Source organism: Scyliorhinus torazame, chromosome 6 (assembly GCF_047496885.1).
Source record: "Scyliorhinus torazame isolate Kashiwa2021f chromosome 6, sScyTor2.1, whole genome shotgun sequence".
Classification (NCBI taxonomy): Eukaryota; Metazoa; Chordata; class Chondrichthyes; order Carcharhiniformes; family Scyliorhinidae; genus Scyliorhinus; species Scyliorhinus torazame.
In genome coordinates, this window is record NC_092712.1 from 138,821,894 (window position 1) to 138,833,238 (window position 11,345).

The following is an 11,345-nucleotide window of genomic DNA, read 5'->3' on the forward strand; positions in this document are numbered from 1 at the left end:
CTGCCGGCTGCCTCTGATCCAAACCCTATTGTTCCAGGCAGCGCTTCTCCCCTGAGCCGGCAGGCAGGCCGGCAGCGAGGGCCGCAATCCGACACAATAGCCCCGAAGCTCGGCGAGGGAACAGTATTACACTCGCTCGGAGATGATCTGTTGCACTGGGGGACAAAAAAGAAGAGATCAAGCTAAATAATGTCCCTCCAAAATGTTACATGCAAAGCTCAAGGCTGTGATCTGTATGTGACCGGGCTCTTGATCCAATCCCCTTTCCACCCCCTTTTCCATAGAAATCCATAGAATCCCTACAGTGCACGAGGAGGCCATTCAGCCCATCGAGTGTACACCAGCCCTCTGAAAGAGCATCATACCTAGGCCCACTCCTCCCCTTATCCCTGTAACCCCACCTAACCCGCACGCCTTTGGACATAAAGAGCAATGTAGCATGATCAATCCATCTCACCTGCACACCTTTTGAACACTAAGGGACAATTTTAGCATGGCCAATCCACCTAACCTGCACATCTTTGAACACGAAGAGAGAATTTTAGCATGGCCAATCCACCTAACCTGCACATCTTTGAACACTAAGAGACAATTTTAGCATGGCCAATCCACCTAACCTGCACATCTTTTGAACACTAAGGGACAGTTTTAGCATGGCCAATCCACCTAACCTGCACATCTTTGGACACAAGGACACCGTAGCATGGCCAATCCACCTAGCTAGCCACTGATTGACAGAGATCTGACGAGAGGCCAGTGAAGATGTAACTCGCTCCATCCTCCCCTCTCCACAGATGCTGCCTGACCTGCCGAGTGTATGGAGCATTCACAGATTGTTTTTCCAAATAAAGTAATTCTTAAACATTGGCACGGCTACGGCTTCAATAATTCAAATATCGCATCAATTATGCGTGATTGTTTGATCTTTTTGACGAGTGTTTGGGGGTTTCCTGTCCAGAATTGTGTCCATTTATAATGAGAAGCCTCCAGTATAAATCAGATTCCATTTTCATGAAAGGAGATTACAGGACTTTTTTTTTCTATTTTCACCAGTGTTTTGGGGATTTGGCTCCATGGATCCACCCATGTTTCCGTGAAGGCCAACGCGTCTTCATTGATGGTGTCCGCCCGTCAATCTGTTCCTAACCTGCAGGCTCATTTTAAATACAACTTCCGAACAACAGAATGAAAAATAATGCATGTAGAGAAAAAAAAGTTACTTTAAATTCGGAAGAACAGATTCAATCTAAAGAAGGGAAGAGTAGGAGGGGTCATCGCAAGCTTAGTCAAAAAAAATGAGTTTTAAAGAGGATCTTTCAGTAAAAACAGGAGCATGGACAAATGGAAGGGATTAGAAAGAGAATTCCGGTAATGGGGACTGTATGGCTGATGGAATGGCCTCGATTGGATGGAGTGAAAACCAGCTTTCGCCAGTGGTACAGCGCTTGTGGGGGGAGGGGGAAGGTTGTAGGGCTGGAGCAGGTAGCAAATATAGGGAGGGCTAATGTCAAAAAGCAATTTAATGGCAAGGGGATAAATTCTACAATTTAAGCCATTAGGGAACTTGAAGTCCGCGTAGGTTAGTGAGGATAGTCAGAGAGTTAAATGGGGAAGTCCAGCTGTCTCTCCCCTCAATGCCTCCTGTGCCCCTGAGGGTATCCTGCTGTTCCTGCTCCAGCCCCACCATTGGCTTCTCCACTTTCAAAGAAAGTTCTCTCTGCATTCGGGATAAGGTTAGCGGCAATATCGATTCTTCAACCGACACCCCAAAATTAGGTGACCTGCCCTCTATCTCATTGCTACTTGTGGGACTGACCTTGCCGTCGACAAATTAGTCGCCATGCTTCCGGTATTACAGCACTGCACTTCCAAACTATTTAATTCTGATGCACTTGAGAATATGCCCAGGTCATAAAAAACATTGTAACAGTATACATCTGTTTTTTCTGTCTCTTCCGCCTTTGACTGGACACATCAATTGATTTTGCCCACTCGGAGCTCCAAATTACTCAACTATCCTTCTTTACCTGAATGCTCGCTAATACAGAAGGTTCATTCTTCTTCCGTGTCTACTTGGTCAACTCGAACTTAGGAAGTGAGTTAGCTTGTTGCCCTGTTTAATGATAAGGGTGCCAGAGGTAGGACTGAAGACAGACACTTCTACCTCCACAGGACTGGCCGCTGTCGACCCTGTCCCACTCAAACTCTAAACTATGATATTTCACCTCCAACCCTTAACATCTGTACTTCCACCCTTATTGCTCTCGCAAGTTTCATCCAGTGAAGATCGCTATGAGAAAAGCTGCCTATCTGCCACCCCTGTATTTGCTGACTGGTTCTCCCGAATCTTGGCTTTCACATTGCCCCCCTTCACAACCCCACCGTGGTCTCGGGGGATTTAGTTGCCTGATTCACAAATCAATCATGTATTGAACTGGACATGGGTTCGGTTGAAATGAAGGAGCAAACTATCAGATCATTCTTGGCAGGTCACTTTGTTGCCATTTGTAATTCTAAGTGATGTTGTGGCGCTGTGAGCTGCAAAAACAAAATCCTCTTATTTTCCAATTCATTTTTGGATGCGATTCCCGGTATGTTGACTTGGACAGATAGTGACGCTGCAAAAGGTTGAATCAATTACCAGCATTCCATGACGATTAAACAGGCGAGGAAACTCTGAGAACCATATTTCATGAAATTTCTTCTTCCCTATTTTGTGCATAAGTGCATTCCCGTCATTGCGGCATAGGCTGCCATATGCACACGGGGGCAGTGGTTAGCACTGCTGCCTCACAGCGCCAGGGAGCCGGCTTCGATTCCAACCGTGGGTGACTGTTTGGAGTTTGCACATTCTCCCCATGTCTGAGTGGGTTTCCTCTGGGTGTTCCGGTTTCCTCCCACAGTGAAAAAGATGTGTAGGTTAGGTGGATTTGCCATGCTAAATTGCCCCTTAGTATCCAAAAGTGTGCAGGTTGTGTGGGATTATGGGATGGAGTGGGCTGAAGCAGAGTGCTCTTTCAGGGGCCCATGCACACTCGATGGACTGAATGATTTCCTTCTGCACTATAGGGATTCTATGGGTTTAGAAGAGATAGGGATACCGAGGAAGGATGAGGTAAGAAAGGACCTTTGCTCAGAAAATCAAAGTATAAAATCAGTTTGGTTGGAGCTAAGAAACCTCACTGGGCAGAAACATTGATGGGAGTTTTTCTTAGGCTCCTTAACATAGGTTGTAATGCAAGGCAGAGTATAAATCAGGAAATTAGCATGTAATAAGTAAGATAGAGTAATAATAGTAATAGTAATGACTGTGTTCCTCAATTTGTCTGAATTTCCCCAAAATATCAAAGAGATGCAAAAGTGCTCAAAGATATGTCTAGCATTCAGATTTTCTCTTACTTGTGGATCCAACACTGTTTAAAGTTCAAAATAATTCATTGTCCAAACATACTTAACAAATCCGATATTATATTACATTCATTAGTTGCCCTCACGCTCTCTTAACTTAAAGCACCCCTTTTACTGTCATCTTTTGGGGCAGCACGGTAGCATTGTGGATAGCACAAATGCTTCACAGCTCCAGGGTCCCAGGTTCAATTCCGGCTTGGGTCACTGTCTGTGCGGAGTCTGCACATCCTCCCCGTGTGTGCGTGGGTTTCCTCCGGGTGCTCCGGTTTCCTCCCACCGTCCAAAGATGTGCGGGTTAGGTGGATTGGCCATGATAAATTGCCCATAGTGTCCAAAATTGCCCATAGTGTTGGGTGGGGTTACTGGGTTATGGGGATAGGGTGGAGGTGTGGACCTTGGGTGGGGTGCTCTTTCCAAGAGCTGGTGCAGACTCGATGGGCCGAATGGCCTCCTTCTGCACTGTCAAGTCTATGATCTTTCAATGTCCACTTATTTGCTACAGGTAGAATTAATTTCGACTCAGAATCAGGCAGATGATATCGATCATGAATTTTGTCATTAGAATTTTCTATAGATGTTAAAGTTTTGCACGACTCATTCAGGATAACCAGAGTTCGGACCTAAATTGTAACCTATACTGTCTATAACAATACAGGAAAGTTGAGTCTTGATAGGTTTTGTTACAGATAGTAAGTGAAGACAATATACCCCTTCCACTTAGACAGTATACTTGTTTCACTATACCTATACCTGTCTCAGATTAAGTTACAAAAACAATTGTAACACAGAGCTGGAACAGCCCTCTAATGACCAGCAGAGTGCTCTGCACATAAATGCTTGATGGGAACATGTGGACGATGTTGCTGCAGTGAAGTTTTTTTTCATGCATAAGTGGTAACATTCACTGTCTCAATTTTAAACAAATATCCTGAACACTTTCCCTGTCTCTTGAGCTTTTTACTCCATGAGCTGTGATACCCAAGCAGAGCTGTCTCCTGGCTGAGGGAGTCTTACACCGTTACGCCTGAGAGTGAAATCTGACCTGACTTTTGCATCACCCTTGGTGAAGGGAAAAGGAAGAAAAGCTTTGGGGCAACACAAAAGAGTGCCCTTAAGGAGCGGTGCCATGAAATAGCTCGTACTTAAAATTGGCCTGGTACTTGGTTACTTCAAAAAGTTAAATCAAGCTGGAGTTTGGAGTTTCAAGGACAATGCCTGTTTTATCTGGGATTCGTCTGAGTATGGCTCTTATATGGTTTAATATTGTCCATTGTGGGTTTTTTTGGCTGTCATCAAGGAATATTACCAAATTTCATAGCAGTTTATTTTGCAAGAAAACATTTCTGCCCAAAGGCATTGAGCTAAAACATTCGCCTACATCTTCCATATATAGATGCCAGCAAACCTGCTGTGCATCTACATTTTAAGAATACATTTGTGAGAAAGTTTTATTTATGCAACTGTTTAATCAGATGGAGCAAAAAAGTTGCGTTCTGATGCACGCCTGATATTGTCTTTCGAAAGCTGCCTTTTTGATTTAATTTGAACATTTTCTACAGAATAACCACATATTCTTTTGAATACTGCAATTCTTCATTTGTTTACAAGAAAATCTAGTTCCCTAAATCGGCCTGGGCTCACCTACATGTTACTCCAGATCCACAGCAATGTGGTTGACTGCCCTCTGAAAGAAATGGCCTGGCAAGGGCAATTAAGGATGGGCAATGAATGTTGGCAGTGTCACCCACATCCCATGAATAGAGAAAATACTTAAAAACTGTGTTTGTGAAATTTAACTTAGATTATTTTTTTGCATTCAATTTTCTTTCAACACATAGAAACATAGAGAATAGCAGCAGGAGGACATCATTTGGTCTTTCATTATAATCATGGCTGATCATCCAACTCAATAGCCTAATCCCATCTACCCTCCATATCCTTTGATCCCCTTCACCCAAGTGCAGTATCTAACTGCTTCTTGAAAACATACAATGTTTTGGCCTCAACTACTTACTGCACTAATGAATTCCACAGGCTCACCACTCTCTGAGTGAAGAAATGTTTCTTCATCTCTGTCCTAAATGGTCTACCCTGTAAACTCAGTCTATGATCCCTGGTTCTGACACCACCATCATCAGGAATATCCTTCTTGCATCTATCCTGTCCAGTCCTGTTCGAATTTTCTAAGTTTCTATGGGATCCCCTCCCTCATTCTTTTGAACTCCAGCGGATACAATCCTAACCGATTCAATCTCTCTTTATATAGATGCCAGCAAATATCAAATAGGCTGCACGGTCGCACAGTGGTTAGCACTGTTGCTTCACAATGCCAGGGTCCCAGGTTCAATTCCCGGCTTGGGTCACTGTCTGTGCGGACTTTGCACATTCTCCCTGTGTCTGCGTGGGTTTCTTCCGGGTACTCCGGTTTCCTCCCCAAGTCCCGAAAGACGTGCTGTTAGGTATTTGGACATTCTGAATTCTCCCTCCGTGTACCCGAACAGGACCCGGAATGTGGCGACTAGGGGCTTTTCACAGTAACTTCATTGCAGTGTTAATGTAAGCCTACTTGTGGCAATAAAGATTCTTATTATATGCCAGTCCCGCCATCCCAGGAATCAGTCTGGAAAACCTTCACTGCACTCCCTCTATAGCAAGAACATCTGTCCTCAGGCAAGGATACCAAAACTACACACAATATTTCAGGTGTGGCCTCTCATCAAGACCCTGTATAATTGCAGCAAGACATCCCTGTTCCTGTACTCGATTCCTCTCACTGTGAAGGCCAACATACCATTTGCCTTCTTTACCACCTGCTGCACCTACATGCTTACCTCAGTGACTGGTGTACGAGGGCACCCAGCTCTCATTGCACATTCCACTCTCCTAATTTATGCCCATTTAGATAGTCATCTGCCTTCTTGTTTTTGCTGCCAAAATGGACAACCGCTGCATCTGCCATTCATTTGCCCACTCGCTCAACTTGTCCAAACTGAGGGATCTCTGCATCCTCCTTCACAGTTCACCCTCCCACCCAACATGAACTTGGCCATCCAGTTTTAAAGGGAAAGAAGGTTAGAATGTAGAACGTAAGGGGTGGTTGAAATGAAGAGCATTGATTCATTAAAAGGGATGCTGCATTAGTAACTGGGGAGCAAGTGATAGAAGGATATGGTGGTGAGGTTAATTGAAGAAGGGTAGGAGACTTGTGTGGAACATAAACGCCAGCACGGACATATTGGGCTGAATAGCCGTTTATGTACGAAAATGATGTACAATTCTATCAAATCTGACTGGAGATGATATTATGGATCAATATCAAATATTCGACTTGGCTTTTTTAATCAGATTATTCCTTATGAAGCAGTCTATGCACGAATACCGTACAACTCATTGCAATTTGTTTTGAAAGCTTAGCTTCTGTCGAATTAACTGTGAACGTGTTGTTTGTCCTTTACATCAGCACACTAAGTGCATACAACCAAGATAGCAACCTCTTACAATAAAGAAACCCATTCTGGTGATCCTCAGCTATTTTAAAACATACCACCCTGAACGATATCAATTCTTTGTTCACCTGGTGAGGTTCAATCTGTTTTAAATTCAATCGTTGGAACTTTAGTGGAGCTTTAAAAGTACTGTGATTTCTGTAAAAAAAAGTCGATCTTATAAGCAACTGACCACTTTGATATGAATTTAGTTTCTGTATTGTTTACTGCACATTGCATTTGTTAACATTCCTGGCAATGTTGCTGTTTCCTCCTTAAACCAATGTCTCACTCTTTACTGCTGTTGCGGTTGGGGCGCAGTTTGTGATGACTCAGGCGAGGGTCAAATGAGGAGAAGGATTAGAAGCCGCTCATGTCTATTTCGTGTAACCTGAGGGCAAGCGGTTTGCTGTTAAATGACACGTCTCCCCATTTCCTCTATCACTTGGACTACACGCATTTTTTTTCACAGAGTGCTATTGACGTGAACAGCAGTGGGTGTGAGCGCCTGACTCTTCCGACACCAAGTCATTTTTTACTCGAACTGAACAAAAACCAGGATGCAACAGGCCACAGTTCGGCCATAAAAAGACGTAATTGGAAATCACGTGTCCGACGAGGACATTCTTCCCGCAGCTTTGGTTGTTACGCTTGAACTAAATCAAATAGTCGGAAGTTAGGACACGATCGTCACGTTAAATATACAGACTCTTCCCGTGTCATCTAATATTGTGAAATGTTGCCGCAGTTTTGACTGCATGCAAATGTTCCACATTGGAGGAAGGACAACAAAAACGCCCCTCAGAAACAACAATTTCTATAATTCATTATGATTTCCGTGTCACTAATTTCCCATGGAGAAATGTTTCATTCAGGGGAGTTAATGTCATCACAGGACAGGATTGAGTTAATAGGGGACAACTCTAAGCATTGACCTTTGAGGGGACATGAAGCTGCCTATGTATATATATGTGCCTGAAAAACAAGGTGTTATGACTATTGATTTAGCAATACAATTGAATGTTAATTAAATTAACAAAAATATCGATTAGCTTTATACTTCAGAAGTTATCATCCACTCACTTGATCTCCAGGAGCAGCAGGTAATAAGGGGCGGGATTTTGGGTTGGCTGATGCTGAAATCGGGAAACGCAATTGGGCGGAGAATAGGTTCCGACTCTAAAATCGCGGCGGGTGCCCATTTGACACCAAATCGCAATTCTCCGCCATCTCGACAGCGGTGTCAATGCGGTCCGGAATGCATGCACAGTGAACACCGTTTGCGTGTCATTAGCGGGCCCGTCCCGCTGTTCTTCGGTGCCTCAGCGATGCTCTGCCTCCGATGGGCCGAATTCCCATCGGCATGGTTCACTTGTGCTTTTAAAAATCTTGAAACCGGCGTTGTGGCTGTTGAAGTAGAGAGAGGGAGTATGGAAAAGGTCCAACATTGCTACAGTGTGCTGACAGTTGTGCCGTGGACCGGGGGAATTCTGCCCGGGCTGGGGGAGTAGTGGGGGTCGGCCAAGAGGTGGGCTGTGTGGTTGGGTGGATGGACACAGAACACTATTGCCGCAGCCGGCAAAGCAGCCATGCAGCTGCGCACGCCTCTAACAGCCACTTTGAACTTAGGGCAACAGGTTGTATAGGTGTCCCCCCTCTGGACCCAGCTGACTCATCAGCTGTATGGGCGCACTCCAGCACAACCGTTGCCAGCTTGTTGGCCGGGATGGTGTGTGTGGGGAGTGAAGTGTGCATATGAGGCTGCAGCTTGTCAGCCTCCCGAGTGTTAATCATGGACCCGGCGAATCCTACACCATTTTCCATTGGAATCAATTTCACTTGGCACCAGTGCTAGCCCCTTAACAGTAGCTGAATTAACCCAGGTTTGGCGTTGTTTTGCTGTCTTGAAAGTCCACAAATTCTGCGTTGGTGTCAACATTTAGAGCGGGGTTCTCCGATCGCCGACGCTGAAATCGCTATCGGTGATTGGCAGGAGAATCCATTTTTACGCCGGATTGGGGGGTTGCACTGTTTTTCAGATTCTCCGCCCCCTCAAACATGGCATACTCGAGAAGTACGTTGCACGCTGTTGGGACAGCCTCAAGACATCACCTGAGGCCCTCCCACTATGCTCCGCCCCCGATGGACCGAATTCCTGACGGCGTCGGTCACGTGTCCTCTCACTTTTTGGGGACCTCGCGAGGTGGCTGCGGGCTGTGTCCAGCGCCGCTACTGTGGGAGGGGAGTCGTTCTGCTGGCAGGAGGGGGGGAGGGGGGCTTTGGTGTGGGCTGGCGGTCTGGTGGGGGGTGGTTTGGAAGTGGTGAATTGGGTTACAGGAGGGCAGTTTTTGGCAGGCTGGGTCCGCGTGCGGCCGGCGGCACGTTGTACGGCGTGGCTGCCGCAGGCGGCCGCCGTGCGCATGCGTGGCCATTCTGCATCCGTATCGGCAGGTAAAGCCAGGGGCTTTGCGTGCCGCGGCTGCTAGCCCCCCACTGGGCGGAGCATCATTGGGCTGGGCGGCACTGACCTTTTGGTCGTAAGACCAGACGGATGCTGTGGACAAAGCTGCAGAATCGGAGAATCCAGCCCTTAGTCTCAGAAACAGAGAATCCAGCCCTTAGTCTCAGAATCGGAGAATCCAGCCCTTAGTCTCAGAAACAGAGAATCCAGCCCTTAGTCTCAGAAACAGAGAATCCAGCCCTTAGTCTCAGAAACAGAGAATCCAGCCCTTAGTCTCAGAAACAGAGAATCCAGCCCTTAGTCTCAGAAACAGAGAATCCAGCCCTTAGTCTCAGAATCGGAGAATCCAGCCCTTAGTCTCAGAAACAGAGAATCCAGCCCTTAGTCTCAGAAACAGAGAATCCAGCCCTTAGTCTCAGAAACAGAGAATCCAGCCCTTAGTCTCAGAAACAGAGAATCCAGCCCTTAGTCTCAGAAACAGAGAATCCAGCCCTTAGTCTCAGAAACAGAGAATCCAGCCCTTAGTCTCAGAAACAGAGAATCCAGCCCTTAGTCTCAGAATCGGAGAATCCAGCCCTTAGTCTCAGAATCGGAGAATCCAGCCCTCAGTCTCAGAATCGGAGAATCCAGCCCTTAGTCTCAGAATCGGAGAATCCAGCCCTTAGTCTCAGAATGCAATTTGTGTGAAACACCTGGAGAAGCAAATTCAGCTTTAAAATATTGCATTTTATGAAGTTGAACATAGAACATACAGTGCAGAAGGAGGCCATTCGGCCCATCGAGTCTGCATTGACCCACTTAAGCCCTCACTTCCACCCTATCCCTGTAACCCAATAACCCCTCCTAACCTTTTTGGTTACTAAGGGCAATTTATCATGGCCAATCCACCTAACCTGCACGTCTTTGGACTGTGGGAGGAAACCGGAGCACCCAGAGGAAACCCACGCACACACGGGGAGGATGTGCAGACTCCACACAGACAGTGACCCAGCGGGGAATCGAACCTGGGACCCTGGCGCTGTGAAGCCACAGTGCTATCCACTTGTGCTACCGTGCTGCCCCAAGTCTTCGCTTTGATTTCGAGTGGCATCCAAACTTAGAGGTAGCTGATTACTTTCCCACAATTTACCTAATTGTCTTTCACCTAGATAACGTAGCAAGCACCACCACCACCTCCCCACACACACACCCCGCCCCCCACCACCACCACCGAGTCTCACTGTGTGAATGGGGTTTATAGGGTTCAGACATAAATGTGAATGTTATTGGTGCTTTCATATGCAGTCTCTGTATCCCACAAATCAGCTTTGCTTCTAGCAAGGTGACACAACTGGTAAAGCTGTTTCAATTAATGCAACCTCAACCAGCCTTTAAATTAATCCTGCAGTGGAGTCTGTTCAAATTGTTTTAAGAAGCCAGCAGTTTAATCGCCCACTGATGTTGCTACAATGGTTTCTTGACCTAAATAAGGAGCAGAAAGTTTAAAATGCCACTGGGAGTATAATATAGGCACTAAAACCTCAAGAGGCTTGGTTTATCTCCAAGCTCCAGGGTTAGGACTTCAAAAGAATAGCTAACTTTGGATATCGGCCTCTAAAGAAGGTCAGTTTATTCCGAGCTAATGCCAGCAAAAAAGAATGCAACAGTTCAATTCGCAAAACTACTCTTCATGCCCCTTGTGAAACACCCAAGCTGTCTACTGCTTTCCAATGTCCTAAAAGCTAATTGTACAATCTAGAATGATGTGGAAATGGATAAAATGGCACATCATTAAAATGCAGATTATTTCAGCAAAAATTATGTTTTGAGCAGAATTTAAAAAGGAGGAGTTAATAACGTGGGCAAAAATTAATTTACATTCGGAAAAGTATGGGCTCATGAATTAGCTGTCAGCATGGCTTTGTTAAGGACAAATAGTGTTTGCCTATCCTGATTGTGTTTCTTGATGAAGCAGTAGAAATATTGGAAACGGCATTGTGGTTGATGTTGTG